We start from the raw sequence: 23,571 nt of genomic DNA, 5'->3' as shown, positions 1-23,571 counted from the left end.
TAACATTATAAATAATAAAATACATTTATAACATTATAAATAATAAAATACATTTATAACATTATAAATAATAAAATACATTTATAACATTATATATAATAAAATACATTTATAACATTATAAATAATAAAATACATTTATAACATTATAAATAATAAAATACATTTATAACATTATAAATAATAAAATACATTTATAACATTATAAATAATAAAATACATTTATAACATTATAAATAATAAACTACATTTATAACATTATAAAAAATAAATACATTTATAACATTATAAATAATAAAATACATTTATAACATTATAAATAATAAAACACATTTATAACATTATAAATAATAAAATACATTTATAACATTATAAATAATAAAATACATTTATAACATTATAAATAATAAAATACATTTATAACATTATAAGTAATAAATACATTTATAACATTATAAATAATGAAAACATTTATAACATTATAAATAATAAACTACATTTATAACATTATAAATAATAAAACACATTCATAACATTATAAATAATAAAATACATTTATAACATTATAAATAATAAAATACATTTATAACATTATAAATAATAAAATACATTTATAACATTATAAGTAATAAATACATTTATAACATTATAAATAATAAATACATTTATAACATTATAAATAATAAAATACATTTATAACATTATAAATAATAAACTACATTTATAACATTATAAATAATAAATACATTTATAACATTATAAATAATAAAATACATTTATAACATTATAAATAATAAAACACATTTATAACATTATAAATAATAAAATACATTTATAACATTATAAATAATAAAATACATTTATAACATTATAAATAATAAATACATTTATAACATTATAAATAATAAATACATTTATAACATTATAAATAATAAATACATTTATAACATTATAAATAATAAAATACATTTATAACGTTATAAATAATAAAATACATTTATAACATTATAAAAAATAAAATACATTTATAACATTATAAAAAATAAAATACATTTATAACATTATAAATAATAAACTACATTTATAACATTATAAAAAATAAAATACATTTATAACATTATAAATAATAAAATACATTTATAACATTATAAATAATAAAATACATTTATAACATTATAAATAATAACATACATTTATAACATTATAAATAATAAAACACATTTATAACATTATAAATAATAAACTACATTTGTAACATTATAAATAATAAAATACATTTATAACATTATAAAAAATAAAATACATTTATAACATTATAAAAAATAAAATACATTTATAACATTATAAATAATAAAATACATTTATAACATTATAAAAAATAAAATACATTTATAACATTATAAATAATAAAATACATTTATAACATTATAAATAATAAAATACATTTATAACATTATAAATAATAACATACATTTATAACATTATAAATAATAAAACACATTTATAACATTATAAATAATAAACTACATTTGTAACATTATAAATAATAAAATACATTTATAACATTATAAATAATAAAATACATTTATAACATTATAAATAATAAAATACATTTATAACATTATAAATAATAAAATACATTTATAACATTATAAATAATAAAATACATTTATAACATTATAAATAATAAAACACATTTATAACATTATAAATAATAAACTACATTTATAACATTATAAATAATAAAATACATTTTTAACATTATAAATAATAAAATACATTTATAACATTATAAATAATAAAATACATTTATAACATTATAAATAATAAAATACATTTATAACATTATAAATAATAAAACACATTTATAACATTATAAATAATAAAATACATTTATAACATTATAAATAATTAAATACATTTATAACATTATAAATAATAAAATACATTTATAACATTATAAATAATAAAATACATTTATAACATTATAAATAATAAAATACATTTATAACATTATAAATAATAAAACACATTTATAACATTATAAATAATAAAATACATTTATAACATTATAAATAATAAAATACATTTATAACATTATAAATAATAAAACACATTTATAACATTATAAATAATAAAATACATTTATAACATTATAAATAATAAAATACATTTATAACATTATAAATAATAAAACACATTTATAACATTATAAATAATAAAATACATTTATAACATTATAAATAATAAAATACATTTATAACATTATAAATTATAAAGATTGTTAGTAAATGTTAAACTGAGATCCGATGCTAAAGTTCTGTAACGTGATTCATCCTGCATTCATCATTTCCTGCTCACACTGATCTGCATGAGCACAGAGCCGTAGATAGAGAGAGTTGCGACACTCCTTGATCTCGCCGCCACGCGGTCACGTGGTTCATGTAACCCTCCAATAGTTCCAAACAAACCCGGCGCTGTCATGTTCTCCTATGGGACCGGCAGCAGTAAATGAAATATTAAACATTAAATAATAAACATTTGTACAATTTCTGGGTATTTTCACCTGCCTTTACATTTACTGCATCTGCTTTAATATCAATTTGGTATATGAAGTGGAAGATTGATGTTTATAATGACTTAATAGGTCGTTCTTGTTAACACACAGTACATTATATTAGCATACATTACATAATGTGATATCATTAAGTAGTAGAGACGATATACAGTACAGAGATTAAAGAGTTTTTTATGTTTAGTTTTTTACATAAACTAATCTCCCTTCACTTTCCCGAGGATTCATAATAATAATCATTTTGGTTAAACACTAAGCCATGTGGCTGGATTCATAAGGTTTACCTGCACTGAATGAACAGATTCATAAACACACTACCGTACCAATACCTTTAACATTATAGTGCAGGTACATGAAATAGCATTAATTCATGTCTTATTTCATGAGTAAGTAATAATTTATTCCTACATGTAATACATGAATTAATTCATAATTAATATGCACTAGTTCATTTTGTCTAATGTAAGTGGTGGACAAGATACACAAACCATGTAGCTGAGTTGAAGTAGAGATATCCAAGGTGAAATATTACTCCAGTAAAAGTAGTAGTAAAAGTAAAATACTCTTTACCTCCACTAAAGTACTAAACTAAATTTACCTTCAAATGTACTTAAGAATGAAAGTAAAAGTAGCATGATTTATTATGGCTCTGATGTTTTATTATCATTTCTGTAACAAGACTCTTGATTAATCAACTTTTAATTAATCAATTTTAGGTGAAAAGACTCTAGTGTCAATAATTTAGCTTAGCTGACTAAGCTAAATTCAGTTACACCTATTAATTAAGATAAACATGTAACATTTAGTGCTGAGCAAATGCTAAACAATAACAGTATTAAGTATATTAATGACATCAAATTCATTATTTTTTTAAAACAAAGCAACAAACAGCTAAAAATGCTTGATAAGTAGTGAAAATGAATGGGGCTCTATGGGATGTTTGGAACTATACAGAGCTCCACAACCCGGAAGCTGCACAGAAAATATGTCCCGCCCCCTTTCCAACGGTTCCCTATGGGAGTGTCGCCACTCTGTTCTCTCTACCGCTCTGCATGAGCACAATACAAGCTTTCACTGTATGATGCTTCATCCCAGGTGCCTCTGATTCTATTCAATAAAATTATCTTACTGAGTTCATCTTTATCTTCAGCTTCTTCCTTCTTCACAGGCTTCATCTGGAAACCTCCACACTGTTGGTCCTCTGGGGTGAGATGTTCCACAGAGGTGACGTGTTCTACAGGGATTGAGGTTCCTTCACCTGAAATTTCTTTGTTTTGTGAAGAAAAAAATAAGGTTGTTATTGTTGGTAGTAACGACCAACTTCTTTATTAAGCACTTAAGTTAGAACTAACAGACACGTACTTCTATACTATCTGTCAAAAAAGACGACCCATAAACCTTTGTTCAAACAGGGTTTCAGCAGATTTAATAATAAGGCAGACCAGTCCAGTACCCGTACCCTCTTCTTCTGCAGCCACGCCTTTGTAATGTGTGCAGCAGGTGGTTTTGCATCGTCTTGTTAAAAAATGCTGGACGTCCCTGGAAAAGACGACATCTTGAAGGCAGCACATGTTGTTGATAACAATCTGGATCCTTTTCGTCTTTGGTCCGGATCACACGCCGTCCATTTTTTTTCCATAAAAAGACCTGAAATGCTGATTCATCTGACCACAATACACGTTTCCACCCTTGGGCAAGATGGCGGCACGTGTACCTCACCAGGCTTAGCGATCTAGTGTTTACTTGGCAATTTACTGCATTTTAACTCGAATCACTAATGTGAACTACACATACGACAGACACGCTGTTGGACATTCATTTATACCACTCAAACGTTGTTTTGGACCGTCCATTCAAATTTAACCAGCTACTTCTAGAGGTCAGCAGAACACTGCACCCAAGCAAGCTGTTCATCCCAATGGGAAGAGCCCGGCGCCGAGACCATAAACAAAACAGGGGTAAACACGGAGGTTTGCATCCACACCAGCCAGCACAGGGTTTTTTTGTATCTGTTGGTCCTAGATTTTGTAAAGTTGCTTTGTTGCTTTTTACACCACTCCTACACTGGACCATATTAATAACTGTGTGGACAATGTAACAACACACAATAAATAAAACAGATCCTAACCAGAAGTCCTGGATGAACAGTGAGGTTTTTCTGCTAAAAGTGAGGAATACTGCCTTCAGACCCTCGGCGTATGTGGCAAAGGGATAAAAACAATCACTGACTTTAAACCACACAATGCAGCTCCCTATGCTGATGACTCGCTCCCCGTTGAGCTCAATAACTTCTACACTCGCTTTGAAAACAGATCTTCCTCCAGATGAGCAGCCAATCACACTCTCCATCGAGAATAAACAAGGTGAATGCTAGGAAGGCAGCTGGCCTTGATGGAGTATCTGGACACATGCTTAAAGCTTGTGGTTAAGCAGCGTTTCTGGCACAGAGAGCTTCAGGACAGCCACCATTGTGCCAGTACCAAAACATTCAACCGCTTCTGAACGATTTCCGACCTGTTGCTCTCACTCCCATCATCTCCAAGTGCTTTGAAAGACAAGTTCTCTCTCACTTGGAATCCTGTCTACCTGCTACACTAGATCAGCATCACTTAGCATATCGTCTTAACAGGTCAGTAGAGGATGCTATCTCCACTGCACTTCACACTGCACTGACCCACTTGGACTGCCATAACTCCTATGTTAGGATGCTTTTCATCGACTTCAGTTCAGCATTTAACAAGGTGATTCCATCCAAGTTGATCTTGAAGCTCAGTCATCTTAGCATCAACGCATCACTCTGTAACTGTAACCCTGCTAAACTCTTCCACACCACTTTAAAAGTATCACTGCACTCTGGAACTCTGTACTATTCACAAGTGCACCATCTCACCTGTATATACCATCAGCACAAACAATCATGTATATATTGAATATATCTGCTTATATACCCGACTTTATTTATTCTCAATCATTCAGCCACTTTTATTCACCTTGCATTACTCTGTAATTATATACTACTCTATACACTGTACAGTCAGCATTATCTGTTTAATATTCTTTATCTTCTGTCTCCTCATTTCACTCACCTGCTCACTTATGCACTAAAATCTACAATCTAAACACTAGATCACAAAAAATATTACAAGTAATTTAGACACGACCAAATTAGGAGAAATTATTTTGCTCAAGTTATAAAAATTATCTTACTGAGTTCATCTTTATCTTCAGGTTTTTCCTTCTTCACAGGCTTTATCTGGAAACCTCCACACTGTTGGTCCTCTGAGACGCGGTGTTCCACAGAAGCAACGAGTTCCACAGGGATTAAAGATACTTCATCTGAAATTCATCAATATGAGAGGAAGAAACTCAACAAATAAATCTTACTTAGATTAAAGCTTAAATCCAGACTGGAGTGTAGCAGCACAGGCCAGTACGGTACAGTACAGGTTCTAATCCCACTATCCACATTCTCTTACTACAGTGAGTAAAATAAGTATTTGATACACTGCCGATTTTGCAAGTTTTCCCACCTACAAAGAATGGAGAGGCCTGTAATTTTTATTGTAGTTACACTTCAACTGTGAGAGACAGAATCTAAAAAAAAAATCAAGATAATCACATTGTATGATTTTTAAATAATTAATTTGCATTTTATTGCATGAAATAAGTATTTGATACAATGGAAAAACAGAACTTAATATTTGGTACAGAAACCTTCACAGAGGTCAGACGTTTCCTGTAGTTCTTGACCAAGTTTGCACACACTGCAGCAGGGATTTTGGCCCACTCCTCCATACAGATCTTCTCCAGATCTTTCAGGTTTCGGGGCTGTCACTGGGCAACATTGAGTTTCAGCTTCCTCCAAAGATTTTCTATTGGGTTCAGGTCTGGAGACTGGCTAGGCCACTCCAGGACCTTGAAATGCTTCTTACGGAGCCACTCCGTAGTTGGCTGTGTGTTTCGGGTCATTGTCATGCTGGAAGACCCAGCCACGATCCATCTTCAATGCTCTTACTGAGGGAAGGAGGTTGTTGGCCAAAATCTCGCTATACATGACCCCATCCATCCTCCCTTCAATACGGTGCAGTCGTCCTGTCCCCTTTGCAAAAAAGCACCCCCAAATTATGAGGTTTCCACCCCCATGCTTCAAGGTTGGGACGGTTGTACTCGTCCTTCTTCTTCCTCCAAACATGGCGAGTTCAGTTGATACCAAAAAGCTCTATTTTGGTCTCATCTAACCACATGACCTTCTGCCATGCCTCCTCTGGATCATCCAGATGGTCATTGGCAGGGCTCTAGAGTGCGACCAATTTGGTCGCACATGCGACCTAATTTCTCAATGGTGCGACTAAAAAAAATCTCAGGTCGCACCGGTGCGACCAGCAGTTCAAGGGGAAAAAAGTCTCCGCTACTCTGAAAGTCTTCCCGTGGTTCAACAACAGACACACATTAGGCCCATATCATGGTCTAAACCAATCAGAGACAGTGAAGAGCGGGACAATATTGTATCGGTGATATGTGAGCGACATTCAGCTCAACCAATCAGAATGCAGCACCGGACGTTCAGTTAGTTTAGTTTTGTATATGAGACTCGCCGGACGGCCAAAGTATAAAAGTTCGGTTTCTGGAGCTAGGCAGTTTAAAGTGTTGTAACGCTTACTGAAGTCCTGACTAAACCGTTACAGTGAAGTCTACCTTGTCGTGTGCTTTTATTCCCACACATTCATCACCACACAGCAAGAGACCCGTAACAGTGGTGAGCCGACCCTCTAGTAGCAATAGGCTAATGCTAGCGGTTAAGTGCGACGATAGCGAAAGTAAAAACACAATAATATTTTCGTTAAGTAAAATATAAAAATAACTAAAAGACAGTGAAGTGTTAGAGTACATGTAATCAAAATACACAGTGAGTGCACCGCAATCGATTTTGGGAATCTGTAAAAGATCCAGTAAAGCCGATAATATAATGCACTTTATTTAAGATTACACTCTAACACTAGAGCCCCATACACACACACACACACACACAAACATATATATATACATACATACATACATGAATAGATATACTCTATTATTATTGTTATAATTTTTATAATAGTGTACTATAATGAGATTATAATACTATAATTAACTGTAAAGAGCATGGGAAAACCATGGCCGTCAAAATTGTATTTGTGACTGGTTCTAATACATTTTGAATTGAAAGGATGAAAAGCACAATGCATCTATAAAACACATTACATGCCGCAGTAAATGCACTGCCCATGGGTCCCCTCTCCCCACTGCCTTTCAGCGGCAGACAGCAACAAACATCAACAGACGAGGCCATGTTGACCAGACTGTTATTTAATCATTTACAAGTCAATATTGCCTATATGGACAGCGAAAAAACAAGTGAACCTGTAAAACTAAGGTGTTAAATGCGATGCAGTTGAAAATTAGGGTGCACCTAACTTTTGTGCTGGTGCACCTAAGAAAAAAAGTTAGGCGCACCAGTGCAACCAGTGCAAAAAGTTAGTCTAGAGCCCTGATTGGTGAACTTCAAACGGGCCTGGACAAGTGCTGGCGTGAGCAGGGGGACCTTGCGTGCCCTGCAGGATTTTAATCCATGGTGGCGTAGTGTGTTACTAACGGTAATCTTTGAGACTGTGGTCCCAGCTCTCTTCAGGTCATTGACCAGTTCCTCCCGTGTGGTTCTGGGCTGATTCCTGACCTTTCTCAGGATCACCCTTACCCCACGAGGTGAGATCTTGCATGGAGCAGCAGACTGAGAAAGATTGACAGTCATCTTGTGTTTCTTCCATTTTCTAATAATTGCACCAACAGTTGTTGCCTTCTCACCAAGCTGCTTGCTATTGTCCTGTAGCCCATCCCAGCCTTGTGCAGGTCTACAATTTTGTCCCTGGTGTCCTTAGACAGCTCTTTGGTCTTGGCCATGGTGAAGAGGTAGTAGTGTGATTGATTGAGTGTGTGGACAGGTGTCTTTTATACAGACTATGTGTTCAAACAGGTGCAATAAATACAGGTAATGAGTGCAGAATAGGAGGAGCTTCTTAAAGAAAAACCAACAGGTCTGTGAGAGCCAGAATTCTTGCTGGTTGATAGGTGAGCAAATACTTATTTCATGCAATAAAATGCAAATTAATTATTTAAAAATCATACAATGTGATTATCTGGATTTTTTTTTTAGATTCTGTCTCTCACAGTTGAAGTGAACCAACAATAAAAATTACAGGCCTCTCCATTCTTTGTATGTGGGAAAACTTGCGAAATCGGCAGTGTATCAAATACTTATTTTCCTCACTGTATTTCTACTGATTAATGACCCCAATACTAACCGCACTGTACTGTATCTCACTGTACTGTACCACACTGTCTGGTGCTCCACATTTACTTACAGAAAAAATCATCATCATCATCATCATCTTCATCCTCCTCCTTTTTTATTAGTTTCTTCTGGAATCCTTCATTTTGTAGATCCACAGGGGTGACGTGCCCCTCTTCTGCTGACTGCATTATTAAAAATCTAATAAACAGACATTAATACATGGTTTAGACGTGCAGTAAAACGTTTAGTGTAGATGGCGCTGTGACCGCAGTGATAATTCCGTGTTGATTGTGTTTTGTCCCTTTTGGGGTTTCCTTGATCAATGGAGCAGCAAAACTCCCAACACGTTAACTATCTTTCTGGAATAAGTCATTAGTATGAGGCTCCCGATCATTAAACAAAGTTAAACTTTAAACAAAGTTAAACTATAAACAAAGTTAAACTGTAAACAAAGTTATAATGTAAACAAACTTCAACTGTAAACAAACTTTAACTGTAAACAAAGTTAAACTGTAAACAAAGTTAAACTGTAAACAAAGTTATAATGTAAACAAACTTCAACTGTAAACAAACTTTAACTGTAAACAAACTTCAACTGTAAACAAACTTCAACTATAAACAAAGTTCAACTATAAACAAAGTTCAACTATAAACAAAGTTAAACTGTAAACAAAGTTAAACTATAAACAAAGTTAAACTGTAAACAAAGTTCAACTGTAAACAAAGTTATAATGTAAACAAAGTTCAACTGTAAACAAAGTTCATCTGTAAACAAAGTTTAAAAAAACTTGTGTTTGTGTAAAACATTAAAAAATAAATCAGTTTCGCGCAATTGATTCATTTTGCTGGATCGGTTCAAATGAATCGGTTCATCGGCACTGACTCATGTGTGATGCTAACAGTTAGCGGAGCAGCTAGCAGTTTGTGTGTTTAAATGAAACTGGAGTTAAAACTCCTCAAATCCTCACAGTGATGTTTTATTACTCTAGTTTTATTATTAATTAGAATGTAGTTATAATTAAATGTAAGGGTTATAATTAAATACATATTTTACTTACAGATGAGGCTCTACAGTACAAACACAGCAGCTTCTTGTTCTTCTTATGATGTTTAATGGCGGTTGGCAGAACAACTTAATACGCACCAGCGCCACCAACTGGACTGGAGTTGAACAGCAGCTCAGCAGTAATAAATCTACATTAGCCCTGTATCTCTCAGCTAGCTTTAGAGAGGACTACAGTCAGTCCTAGACGTTCTTCCAAGCAGTTTCTCTAATGTCATGTTTTGTTTTCCAACATGCTTCTCTAACTCTGTTCTTTCTTTCTTACACCTTTTGCAATCTGTTAACCCTCTACTGCATGCATTTTGGTGGTACATGAAAAAAAAAATGATTCCACATTATTTTTAGGTTAATTTTGGGACATTTTATTGATAAAATATCTTTTTTTTTTTTTTTTTTACCCCCCCCATCACAAAATATTTTTTGTTGCCTAAAGGCAATGTTGTGCAACAATGGTACGTATTCTCAGAGAAAATGATGAATAAACAGATCATAATGAACTACTCAGAGAGCAGTACTAAATCAGAAAATCTTTTAAAAAATGTCAACAAACAATTAAAAAGGAAAGAAAAAAGCACTAGAAACGTGTATTGTTTTTGGACATGGGTATAGCTTTGTATTATGTAGTGTGTTGTGTCATGCACTAAGACTTCGCTCATAAAACTTTAAAAAGCAGTTCTTCTCTGCTGTGGTGTGGTACGTTACACTTTGTGCACATAACTTTGATCATTCTTGTGAACCCAGGAACCCTGCATCCTCCCTTCTTGTCACACATTATTGGCCAGTGTGAGATGTTGTCCAGTCTGATATGTTGGTTAGGGATAGGTGCTGTGGGGCCCTGCTTCCCCCTCTTCTTCTAATACTGTTGGTAAATCCCACCACTGGGTCGCTCTCTCTTCTTGACATCTTATTTGTAATTGCACAAACTATGTGCAAATTGGGACTTAAAGGCATAAAGATGCACAAGGTCACTTCTTATTATGCCATTGTTAGCACAATTCTATCTGTATACATGCCAACATTTCACTGGCTGATGGAGAAATGTGTAGCCATTCAGGGGTACTGTAGAGGCAAAGGTGTGTTTTTCATCAAGGGATTTAGGAAGAACTACTGTCTTCTGACAAATTGTCTTCTTCCTCACTGGTGTCTTGAGTATATTTCCAATGCCAACAAAAACACAATAATAAAACAATTATTGTCACAGCTTGATATTGCTCCAATATTCCTCAACAACTTTTTGTATGTTGTCTGCTGTATAACATTAAAACTCTATATTTTAATTTTTGCTCAAACCTTTTTCTACACTCCACTCGTGTGTCAGGAAATGCAGTCCCACCTTAAAATGATGCTTGATGTTGAATGTCAAACTGTATTAGATAGAAATCAGGCACTGGACATGGTGCTTAAGAAAACTTTCTGTTGCCTGAGAGCAATGCTGTGCTGTAGAGGGTTAATCTGAGTTCAATAGTTTCCTGTGTATTACAGTGTTTACAGAGTCCAGTGGGGTGATTCCCTATTCTGTGTAATGTTTGAATCCAGCACTGATGTTGCCCTGTGTATTGGAATATGACTGTAGTGACTCTCACCTCATCCTCCAACCTGCTTAGGAAACTAGTTATTCTGCTCATTTGAGAGGTCACGCTCATCCTGACCCACTTATGAAAACTGTTTTCACATGTTGACTCAGATGATACTTATAAAACTTGTTCTTCACATACCTGAGCGGTTGCTACAGTCTGAGCAAATGGTCACCTGTCATAACAGTGTAAACCAATGAAATGTGTCTGTGTTGGGGGGGGGGGGGTGTGTGTGTTAAAAAGTACCATTAAAAGGCACATGAGAGAATGGTCTCTTTTTAAACGTCAAAATGTACCCCAAACTCTTACTTTATGCTGAGGGAATATTTGGTCTGGGGGAAGCACCAAAAACAGGTCTGTCATGAGTTAGAAGCTGCTGGAACATGGCTGACACAGATTCTATAAATGTTATTTCTGCTCTTAGTTGTTAGAGGTGTGTGAGAAGTGAGAAGTGAGAAGTTTTATGGAGAAAATTGTTTGACATTAAAACATCAAGAAAATGCAAAATAAGTTTAATTGCTCCATAAAAGCACAAGATAAATGATTTACCAACATCATGTGTGGTGGTTCTTGCAATAATAATAATAATCATTAAAAAACAATATGCTGGTTCTGGTTGGTTAACGTTCATCTCCATCTTGTCCTGAACATTCTCCTCGATCACACCAACAACCTGCATATTCTCCCTCACTACATCCATAAAGCTCCTCTTTGGCCTTCCTCTCCTTCAGCCTGACGGTTCCATCCTCTGTACCCCTCTCCCTCTATAATTCTCATCCCTCCTCTGCACATGCTCAAACTATCTCATTCTCACCTTGCTAATTCCAAAACATCCCACCCGCACCATTATTATAATAAACTCCCTGCTGATGTTCTCCATCCTCGTCACTAACAATAAGAATCACAGCATCCTCATCTCTGTCACCTCCAGCTCCCACTTCTTTTTGTCAGTGTCACGGCCTCCAAGCCTTACAAAATAACAGACCTAACTACTGTCATGTAGACTCTTCTCCTCTCACTTTAGCACAAAAAAAAGCATCGTTCATCTTCTCACATTTACAAGATTTTGTTAAACAATCTAGTTAAAACTCCACTGCCGTCTCTCCTGAACATTTCCACGCTTCCACTCCTATGTTCTCTGAGCCAACTGCCTTTCTACTCTTCATTCTCCTTATAGCTGCTCTCACCTCCTCCTCTCTACTCTTCATTCTCCTTATAGCTGCTCTCACCTCCTCCTCTCTACTCTTCATTCTCCTTATAGCTGCTCTCACCTCCTCCTCTCTACTCTTCATTCTCCTTATAGCTGCTCTCACCTCCTCCTCTCTACTCTTCATTCTCCTTATAGCTGCTCTCACCTCCTCCTCTCTACTCTTCATTCTCCTTATAGCTGCTCTCACCTCCTCCTCTCTACTCTTCATTCTCCTTATAGCTGCTCTCACCTCCTTCTTTCTACTCTTCATTCTCCTTATAGCTGCTCTCACCTCCTCCTCTCTACTCTTCATTCTCCTTATAGCTGATGTTCCCAATATAGCTGAGCACAATTTTAGTTAGCGATCAATGCTAATAGTAATTACTGTTGTGTTAGCAATATGGAGTAATTTTTTTTACCAAAGTACCAACATACCCAAGGTAAATGTTGATATTCTCGATGTAGCTGTATACAGAATCTTAGTTAGCGATCAATGCTAATAGTAATTATTGTAATATTAGCAATATGGTGTAATTTTTACCGTATCAACAGAACTAAGGTAAATGTTGATATTCTTGATGTAGCTGTATACAGAATTTCAGTTAGCGATCAATGCTAATAGTAATTGATGTTATATTAGCACTATGGAGTCATTTTTTAACAATGTACCAACATAACTGAGGTAAATGTTGATATTCTCGATGTAGCTGTATACAGAATCTTAGTTAGCAATCAATGCTAATAGTAATTATTGTAATATTAGCAATATGGTGTCATTTTTTACCGTATCAACAGAACTGAGGTAAATGTTGATATTCTTGATGTAGCTGTATACAGAATTTCAGTTAGCGATCAATGCTAATAGTAATTGATGTTATATTAGCACTATGGAGTCATTTTTTAACAATGTACCAACATAACTGAGGTAAATGTTGATATTCTCGATGTAGCTGTATACAGAATCTTAGTTAGCAATCAATGCTAATAGTAATTATTGTAATATTAGCAATATGGTGTCATTTTTTACCGTATCAACAGAACTGAGGTAAATGTTGATATTCTTGATGTAGCTGTATACAGAATTTCAGTTAGCGATCAATGCTAATAGTAATTGTTGTTATATTAGCAATATGGAGTGATTTTTTACAATATACCAACATATCTGAGGTAAATGTTGATATTCTCGATGTAGCTGTATACAGAATTTTAGTTAGCGATCAATGCTAATAGTAATTAATGTTATATTAGCAATATGGAGTGATTTTTTACTAATGTACCAAAATATCTGAGGTAAATGTTGATATTCTCGATGTAGCTGTATACAGAATTTCAGTTAGCGATCAATGCTAGTAGTAACTCATGTTACATTAGGAATATGGGGAAGTTTTTAACAATGTACCAACAGAACTGAGGTATACAGTGGGGAAAATAAGTATTTGATCCCCTGCTGATTTTGTAAGTTTACCCCCTTACAAAGACTTGAACAGTCTATAATTTTTATGGAAGGTTTATTTTAACAGAGAGAGACAGAATATCAACAAAAAATCCAGAAAAAAACCCATTAAATAAATGTTATAAATTAATTTGTATTTAATTAAGGGAAATAAGTATTTGATCCCCTACCAACCAGCAAGAATATTGACCACCACAGACCGGTTATGTGCCCATGAGGCACACAAATGTCAATGATCTCCCTTTCCCGTGTAATTCTGGGCTGACCTCACCTTTCTCAGAATCATTCTTACCCCACGAGGTGAGATCTTGCTTGGAGCTCCAGAGTGAGGGTGATTGACTTGTATTTCTTCAATTTTCGAATTATCGCACCAACAGTGGTCTCTTTCTCACCAAGCTTCTTGCTGATGGTCTTGTAGCCCATTCCAGCCTTGTGCGGGTCTACAATCTTGTCCCTGATGTCCTTTGATAGCTCTTTGGTCTTGCCCATGGTGGTCGAGAGATTTGAATGGAAGAAACTGATTCTGTGACAGGAGTCTTTTATATAGGGACAGGACTAATTTGTGTGCCTTTTGTGCACATAACCTGTCTGTGGGGGTCAGAATTCTTGCTGGTTGGTAGGGGATCAAATACTTATTTCCCTTAATTAAATACAAATTAATTTATAACCTTTATTTAATGTTTATCTTTTATTTTTTTGGATTTTTTGTTGATATTCTGTCTCTCTCTGTTAAAATAAACCTTCCATAAAAATTATAGTCTGTTCAAGTCTTTGTAAGGGGGTAAACTTACAAAATCAGCAGGGGATCAAATACTTATTTTCCCCACTGTATGTTGATATTCTCAATGTAGATGTATACAGAATTTCAGTTAGCGATCAATGCTAATAGTAATTAATGTTATATTAGGAATATGGAGAAGTTTTTAACAACGTACCAACCAAGGTTATAATAGTTTTGGATTTTTCATTATAGTTTAGTTTTATTTCGTTTTGACTTTTTTCTCTCTAATTCAGTTAGTTTTAATTAGTTTTTAGAGTGGGTTTGATAGTTTTTATTATTTTTTTTTTTTTTTTTAATGCTTAGTTTTAGTTTAGTTTTTATTAGTTCTAGTATTAGTTTTAGTTTTTTTATACTTTGGGTTATTTTTCAGGTGCAGGATTCAAAAAGGTCAGAGTAAGTATTGTGTAATAAAAACTCAACAAAAGATACCATTTAAAAAATGTATTCAATTACTGTTGAACAATCAACTGTCCACAAAAACTGCAACAGTCCACAAGATAGCAGCCTTAGGTGCAAAATGTGTGTAATACTGCTGCTGAAAAGGACACACATGAACATAATAATTAGGGCTGTCACGCGATAAATAATGTTGGGCCCCCTCAACAAATTGCATATACTGATAGCTGATCAGAATGAATTAAAAGTTACTCAGAAGTTACACCTCAAGTCCAAATTCCTGCCTCTGGTATTTTTACTGCACAGTTTCAGTTCTTTAAATTTTACTTAACGAAATTATTGTAATATAATAATGATGACCTGGTGAGTGCAGCCAATGTGGAGGGGGCAGTGAGGTGAGTGGTTGAGTTCATGTCGTGGAGGCACCCCTGCCATGGGCCCCGGTACCTTTTGTATCTGCCATAGTTTTTCCTGCCCTTGTAATTCACACAAGAACTATTTTTCTTTAAAAAGAGGCTATTCTAAGAAAAAGAATGTTGTTTTCTAACGTCTCACTGGTCATGTAATGTGAATTACAAATATATTGTCTGGCCTTTTAAGAATGTTAAGTGTACTATAGGGCATACGGAGCAAGTGTGTAGGGAAGGTCTCAGAATTGACCGTGTCCACCTGTGCTTATATTTATATTTACATTTTCAGCATTTAGCAGACAAAGCGACTTACACGATGAGCAATTGAGGGTTTAGGGCATTGCTCAGGAACCCAACAGTGGCAACTTGGTGGTGGCGGGGCTTGAACTGGCAACCTTCTGTTTACTAGTCCAGTACCTTAACCACTGAGCTATCACTGGCCATTATATTGTTCTTAATCAGCGTTCTGCTTCATGCACTTTTAAGAAATGCAATTAACCACAAAGACACACATTTACGTGGCACAAGAACCCAATAAAAATAGTTTGATTAAAATGTTTCATCTTGAGATTTTTTTTTTACCGCGATTAAAAATATAACGTGTTAATCGTGATTAATGACAGCCCTAATAATAATATAAACTAATTCATGAGACACACATCAGGGAGCTCAATCTGAGAAAAACATCAACTTAACTTTTGCTGTGGTCATTTTGCAGGCTAGCGTGGTGAGCAGAAACGGATTGGGAAAGGCCGCATGAGGTACCGTACGGAGCCGGCAGCTAACGTAACTGCTCGAGTGGAAATAATCGATTTCATATCAGTTCACAAAGCTCATAAATAAATTGACAAACACGAAAACGAAGGGTATTCTATCTATAATTTTAGTACGTTTTAGTTAGTTTTGTAAACGCATAATACAGTTTCAGTTAGTTATCGTTTTTTCTTTTAATTACCGTTTTTATTTATTTCAGTTAACGAAAATGTTTTTTCAATTTCAGTTTTCGTTATTTCGTTCATTTTCGTTAACAATAATAACCCTGGTACCAACATACCTGAGGTAAATGTTGATATTCTCAATGTAGTTGTATACAGAATTTCAGTTAGCGATCAATGCTAGTAGTAACTAATGTTATATTAGGAATATGGGGAAGTTTTTAACAATGTACCAACAGAACTGAGGTAATTGTTGATATTCTCGATGTAGCTGTATACAGAATTTCAGTTAGCGATCAATGCTAATAGTAATTATTGTTTTTTTGGATATATGGAGTCTTTTTGTTAAAATGTACCAACAGAACTGAGGGAAATGTTAATATTCCCAATACAGAATTTCAGTTCGCAATCAATGCTAAACATGTTTTTATTAATCTGAAAACAGGACAGAAGCTTTCATGAATAAATAATGAGACCAAGGATTAAGGTTAAATATGTAGATATTTTATTAACAAACAAGCAATAACAAGCTAAATACATAAATGACACATAAATGATCATAACAATACTAATCCATGTAACACATAGCAAAAGGAAAAAAACAAGAACAACCTCACAGATCAGCTCATCATCATCCTGCCCAGTCTAGACTGGGAGGTACGTGAAGTCTTGGCACGAGCTCAGCTGATCAGGAAAAATACTGCCCAGTATGTCCACTGCCATGGACATGGACCCCTAATTTCTATACCAAACTTGAGTGTGCATGCTAAGTGTCTTTTTGCGCTGCTCAAATGCCCACCCTTACACTGATGCAAACACACTCCAAGATCTACTACAAAAAAATGAGTAGCTATTTGCCCAGACTGTAGCAACTGCTCAAGTATATGAAAACATCAGATTGTACCAAACTGAAAACAGTTATATAAACGTAACCATGAAAATGTGTGAAAAACAGGTTATATAAGTAACATCTGTGTCAACATATAAAAACAGTTTAATTAAGCAGGTCAGGATGACCCTGACCATGCAAGTAGGCTTGCCTATCTTAAACAATAGCACAAATGCTCTTAGGTAATCTATGCACTCCGCCATCTTGTTATTACTGTTTACTTCCATTTTTGAAGGCACATCATTGGTTTGAATAAAAACTGGTGCCAAACTGATGCAAACACAGGACCAGAGACTGGTACATGAAGGAACAAACCTTCAATCTACTTTCCCTCTCTGTGCATGCAAATCAAACATCCTTCACTCTGGAATCCCAAATCTGGACTTTCAAAGACCGAAGATGATTTACTCCCCTAAAACCAAACATATACACACTTCAATGGATCGAGGCACCTGAGCGAAGTGTTGCAGGTACAGAAAGTCAATTTCTCCACTGAACAGGGCCAGAGAAAAGAACCAACAGACGAGGTGATTCAACTACAGGCCTCTTCCTGCAAGATCTTCCTTCATCAGCTGACAGGTGCACGCATCATGTGCTCAAGGGTGAGGTGTTTATTTTCAATACCTTTTTTTTTCAATTCACTTCCAATATCAGCTGATAGCATTTACTTACATCAGGCTCTAAACCTCCTGGTTCTACCCACCATTCACTTCACTATAAATAATCACATTATTTCCCAGTAATAGTTTTACCTTAAGATTTATACTTTTATTATTACTATTTACTCATTAATGTATTAAGTTAACTTAATAATTATGTAATTGTATGTGTTATGTTTTAGAGTTCAATAAATATTTTAATGATTCAGAATTTAGCACTGTGAGTTTAATTCCCTAAGTGAGAGAAATAATCGTCCTAACAAACTTTACTCCAACATTGTCACTGATCTGTTATAAATCTGGATTTCCTTGTAATTTCCCTAAAACTGACAGTGGTGCTATTACTTACACAATAAAATTCATTAATTAAACTAGAACACTCACTCACTTAAGGAAGATTTATATATTTTAGCCTGCTTGGTACAATCTGATGTGTCACACTTGTGTATAAAAGCTGATAAATGAGCAAAGCAGTTCCCACACTGTGAGCATCATTTCTGTAAAATGTGAATGTGCTGGTGTTTTTTGAGACTACTCTGTTGATTAAAACTCTTTCCACACTGAGAGCACTGAAACGGTTTCTCTCCAGTGTGAATGCGCTGGTGTTTTTTTAGATCACCATGTCCATTAAAACCCTTTCCACACTGAGAACACTGATACGGTTTCACGCCAGTGTGAATGCGCTGGTGTGTTTTGAGATCACCCTGCTGATTAAAACTCTTCCCACACTGTGAGCACTGATACGGTTTCTCTCCAGTGTGAATGCGCTGGTGTGTCTTGAGATGACTCTGACTATTAAAACTCTTCCCACACTGTGAGCACTGATACGGTTTCTCTCCAGTGTGAATGCGCTGGTGTGTTTTGAGATGACTCTGACTATTAAAACCCTTACCACACTGTGAGCACTGATACTGTTTCACTTCAGTGTGAATGCGCTGGTGTCTTTTAAGATGACTCTGACGATAGAAACTCTTCCCACACTGTAAGCACTGATAGGGTTTTTCTCCAGTGTGAATGTGCTGGTGTGTTTTAAGATTACTCTGACAATTAAAACTCTTTCCACACTGTGAGCACTGATACGTTTTCTCTCCAGTGTGAATGTTCTGGTGTTTTTTCAGATTACTCTGACAACTAAAACTCTTCCCACAATGTGAGCACTGATACGGTTTCTGTCCAGTGTGAATGCGCTGGTGTTCTTTGAGATGACCCTGTTGAATAAAACTCTTCCCACACTGTGAGCACTGATAAGGTCTCTCTCCAGTGTGAATGCGCTGGTGTATTTTGAGATCACTCAGGAACCTGAAGCTCTTCCCACACTGTGAGCAGACGTTTCCTTCTTCCTGTGTGGGACTGAGAGAGGTGTTAATGTTGACAGGACCAGAGGACGTTTGCTGATTACTGGAGCTTCTGGTGGGCGTCAGATCCTCATGTTCAGTCTTAATCTTCACCAGCGCATCATATTTATCATGGTTGCAGCTCTTGATGTGATTGTGGAGGTGATTTTGGGTTGTAGAGGAACGTGGACACGAGGAGCAGGAGAAATCCTTGTTCAGTTCTGAAGCAGAAAATAATAAAATACATTTATAACATTATAAATAATAAAATACATTTATAACATTATAAATAATATAATACATTTATAACATTATAAATAATAAAATACATTTATAACATAAATAATAAAATACATTTATAACATTATAAATAATAAAGATTGTTAGTAAATGTTAAACTGAGATCCGATGCTAAAGTCCTGTAACGTGATTCATCCTGCATTCATCATTTCCTGCTCACACTGATCTGCATGAGCACAATACAAGCTTTCACTGTATGATGTTTCATCCCAGGTGCCTCTGATTCTATTCAATACAAATATCTTACTGAGTTCATCTTCATCTTCAGCTTCTTCCTTCTTCACAGGCTTCATCTGGAAACCTCCACACTGTTGGTCCTCTGGGGTGAGATGTTCCACAGAGGTGACGTGTTCCACAGGGATTGAGGTTCCTTCACCTGAAATTTCTTTGTTTTGTGAAGAAAAAAATAAGGTTGTTATTGTTGGTAGTAACGACCAACTTCTTTATTAAGCACTTAAGTTAGGACTAACAGACACGTACTTCTATACTATCTGTCAAAAAAGACGACCTATAAACCTTTGTTCAAACAGGGTTTCAGCAGATTTAATAATGATAATAATAATAATAATAATAATAATACAGCCCCAAATCAGAAAAAGTTGGGACAGGATGGAAAATGTAAATAATAATAAAAATAGTAAGAGTTTCTTACATTGACTTTTATTAAATGTCAGACAGGATGAACCTTAGATATTTAATCTTTTATCTGCTCAACTTCATTTCATTTATTAATAAACATCCATTCCTGCATTTCAGGCCTGCAACACATTCCAAAAAATGTTGGGACAGTTCTCTATTGGGGACAGGTCAGGACTGCAGGCAGGCCAGTCCAGTACCCGTACCCTCTTCTTCCACAGCCACGCCTTTGTAATGTGTGCAGCAGGTGGTTTTGCATCGTCTTGTTGAAAAATGCTGGACGTCCCTGGAAAAGATGACGTCTTGAAGGCAGCACATGTTGCTGATAACAGTCTGGATGGTCAATTTTTTCCATAAAAAAACTTAAAATGCTGATTCATCTGACCACATTACACATTTCCGTCCTTGGGTAAGATGGCAGCGCGTGTACCTCAGCGTCTCACCAGGCTTAGTGATCTAGTGTTTGTTTACCTGGCAATTTACTGCTTTTTCACTTGAATCATTCGTGTGAACTACACATACGACAGAAAGATGCTGATGGACATTCATTTATACCACTTTCTAAACAACAAAATGGATGAGCTGCTTCTCCTTAACAAAATTAAAAGAGACTTTGCACATTCCACTGCACTTTGGTTTACTGAAACTTGGCTCAGTGAATCCATTCCTGACAGTGGATTACTTCTGCCGGGCTTTCGTCTACACCGAGCGGATCGCGTAATGGGACTCTCAGGTAAAACGTAAGGTGGTGGAATTTGTTTTTACATCAATGAAAACTGGTGCACAGATGTCACAGTGTTAAACAAACACTGCACCCCGATTTAGAAACATTGTTCATTAACTGCAAGCCGTTTTATTCACCGCGGGAGTTCTCCTCCTTTATCTTGGTCAGTGTTTACATTCCACCTCAGGCTAATGTGGATGCTACACAGAAAAGCCTGGCTGACCAGATAACCTATTTGAAGCAGAAACATACAGATTCACTTTTTATCATACTTGGGGACTTTAAAAGGGCAAAACTGAACCACGAACTTCCAAAATACAGACAACACATCAATTGTCCCACCAGGGGCAATAACACATTGGACCGCTGCTACACTGTAATTAAAGATGCGTACCGCTCTGAGCCCTGTGCAGCTCTGGGACATTCTGATCACTGCTTGGTTCATCTTGTTCCAACATACAGGCAGAAACTAAAATCAGCTAAGCCTGTGTTAAAACTGTGAAGAAATGGACCAGCGAGGCAAAGCAGGAACTACAGGACTGTTTCGACTGTACTGATTGGAGTGTTTTTGAGACTGCAACCAATAGTTTGGATGAACTCACTGACACTGTGACATCGTACATTAGCTTCTGTGAAGACGTTTGTGTGCCCACCAAAACCTTCTGCAAATACAACAATGACAAACCATGGATTACAGCCAGACTAAGAAAACTTCGTCAAGCAAAGAAGGATGCCTACAAAAGTGGGGAAAGATCCCAGTACACACAGGCCAGAAACATGCTGACCAAGGAGATCAGAGTCGCCAAAAACAGCTACACTGAAAAGCTGAAAAACAGGTTTTACATCAGTATGGAGAGGTCTGCAAGAGACAACTAACTACAGGAGATCACCCAACTCCACTGAGGCAAACACAGACCTGGCTGACGACCTTAATGTTTTCTATTGTAGGTTTGAGAAGGACACATTCACACCCACCCTCCACCCCTGCACATCAACAGCCCATATCACACCTTCAGCTATCACCACACATTCCCCCATGGATACACAATCTGCATTACAAATAGGTGAGATGGACGTGAGACGACTCTTCCAAAGACAAAAAACAAGGAAGGCACCAGGCCCAGATGGAGTCTCATCGTCATGTCTCAAAGCCTGTGCTGATCAACTAGGGCTGCAACGATTAGTCGACATAATCGATAACGTCGACTATAAAAATTTGTCGACGTGGAATTTCATTGTCGACGCGTCGTTATTATTGCAACACAATAAAGGAACTGCAGGGGGGCGCAGCATCGCTTCCATGGCGCAGCGGGGAGTTTATGAAGACAGAGAGGCAAAGATAGAGAGACCGAAACTTTCTAAAGTATTTCAGGAGCATTTCAGCCAGGTTTTTTAGCTAGCTAACGCATTAAGTGCAATAGTTAATCAGTAATTTATATGAGTAACGTTATATAACTCAACATTATAGCCTAACGTTACCCTGTCTTGTCTTCCATATTTTTTGCTCTCGTTAATGAGAGCATTCATTCTAAATAATAAGCCTCCTCCACTTAATGATAGCTAGTTAGCTCAGCAGATAATTTAGTTAAGATATTTAACCAGTTATGGTTTAGTTCGCATAGCCGGTACACTATTTGTAATAAACTATGATACATAGCCTTTAGTTTGTGATCATTAATACAGCTTTCTCTTTTGCTCTTTCTATTAATAGCACTAAGCAATGGATTGTGGATGAGAAGAGGTTCATGCACCCCTCAAATGGCTGAGGTCCTCACAGACAGCATTCACATGTTTCTCAACGATGTTATAAATGTTTTTGACTTCCAGAGTGATAACTTCTGAAACATAACAGCTTCTAATGCTGTCCAAAGCTTTCTTATTTCATTGCATTTTTTTTATTGTGATTGTGTATTAATGTTTCAAATATATTTAATTAAACTATCAAGCTTAAGTTTCATATTCATGTTTCATGGGTCAGTATTTTAATTTGATATTGGAACTTAAATAACATAACAGAGTTTTGTTATGTTAAGGCAGAGATGGAGGGTATGAAAAAATAATCGTCAGATTAGTCAACTACTAAAATAATCGTTAGTTGCAGCCCTATGATCAACTGGCTCCTATTTTTACAAAGATCTTTTTTAATGAGTCAGGGCAGCTGTATAGCCTAGTGGTTAAGGTACGGGTCCAGTAACCAGAAGGTTGCCGGTTCAAGCCCCACCACTGCCAGGTTTCCACTGTTGGGCCCTTAACCCTCAATTGCTTAGACAGTATACTGTCACAGTGCTGTAAGTCGCTTTGGATGAAAGCCTCTGCTAAGTGC

General features: G+C 35.4%; 1 pseudogene; it reads right to left on the bottom strand.

Annotated features, from left to right (window-relative positions):
* The window catches only part of LOC134302988 (zinc finger protein 721-like), a 76,783-nt pseudogene that overhangs the window by 39,925 nt on the left and 13,287 nt on the right, over positions 1-23,571 (bottom strand).

Source organism: Trichomycterus rosablanca, chromosome 2 (genome assembly GCF_030014385.1).
Source record: "Trichomycterus rosablanca isolate fTriRos1 chromosome 2, fTriRos1.hap1, whole genome shotgun sequence".
Classification (NCBI taxonomy): Eukaryota; Metazoa; Chordata; class Actinopteri; order Siluriformes; family Trichomycteridae; genus Trichomycterus; species Trichomycterus rosablanca.
Note: the sequence above shows the minus strand (reverse complement) of the source record. Positions and strands in the feature narration are given on the sequence as shown.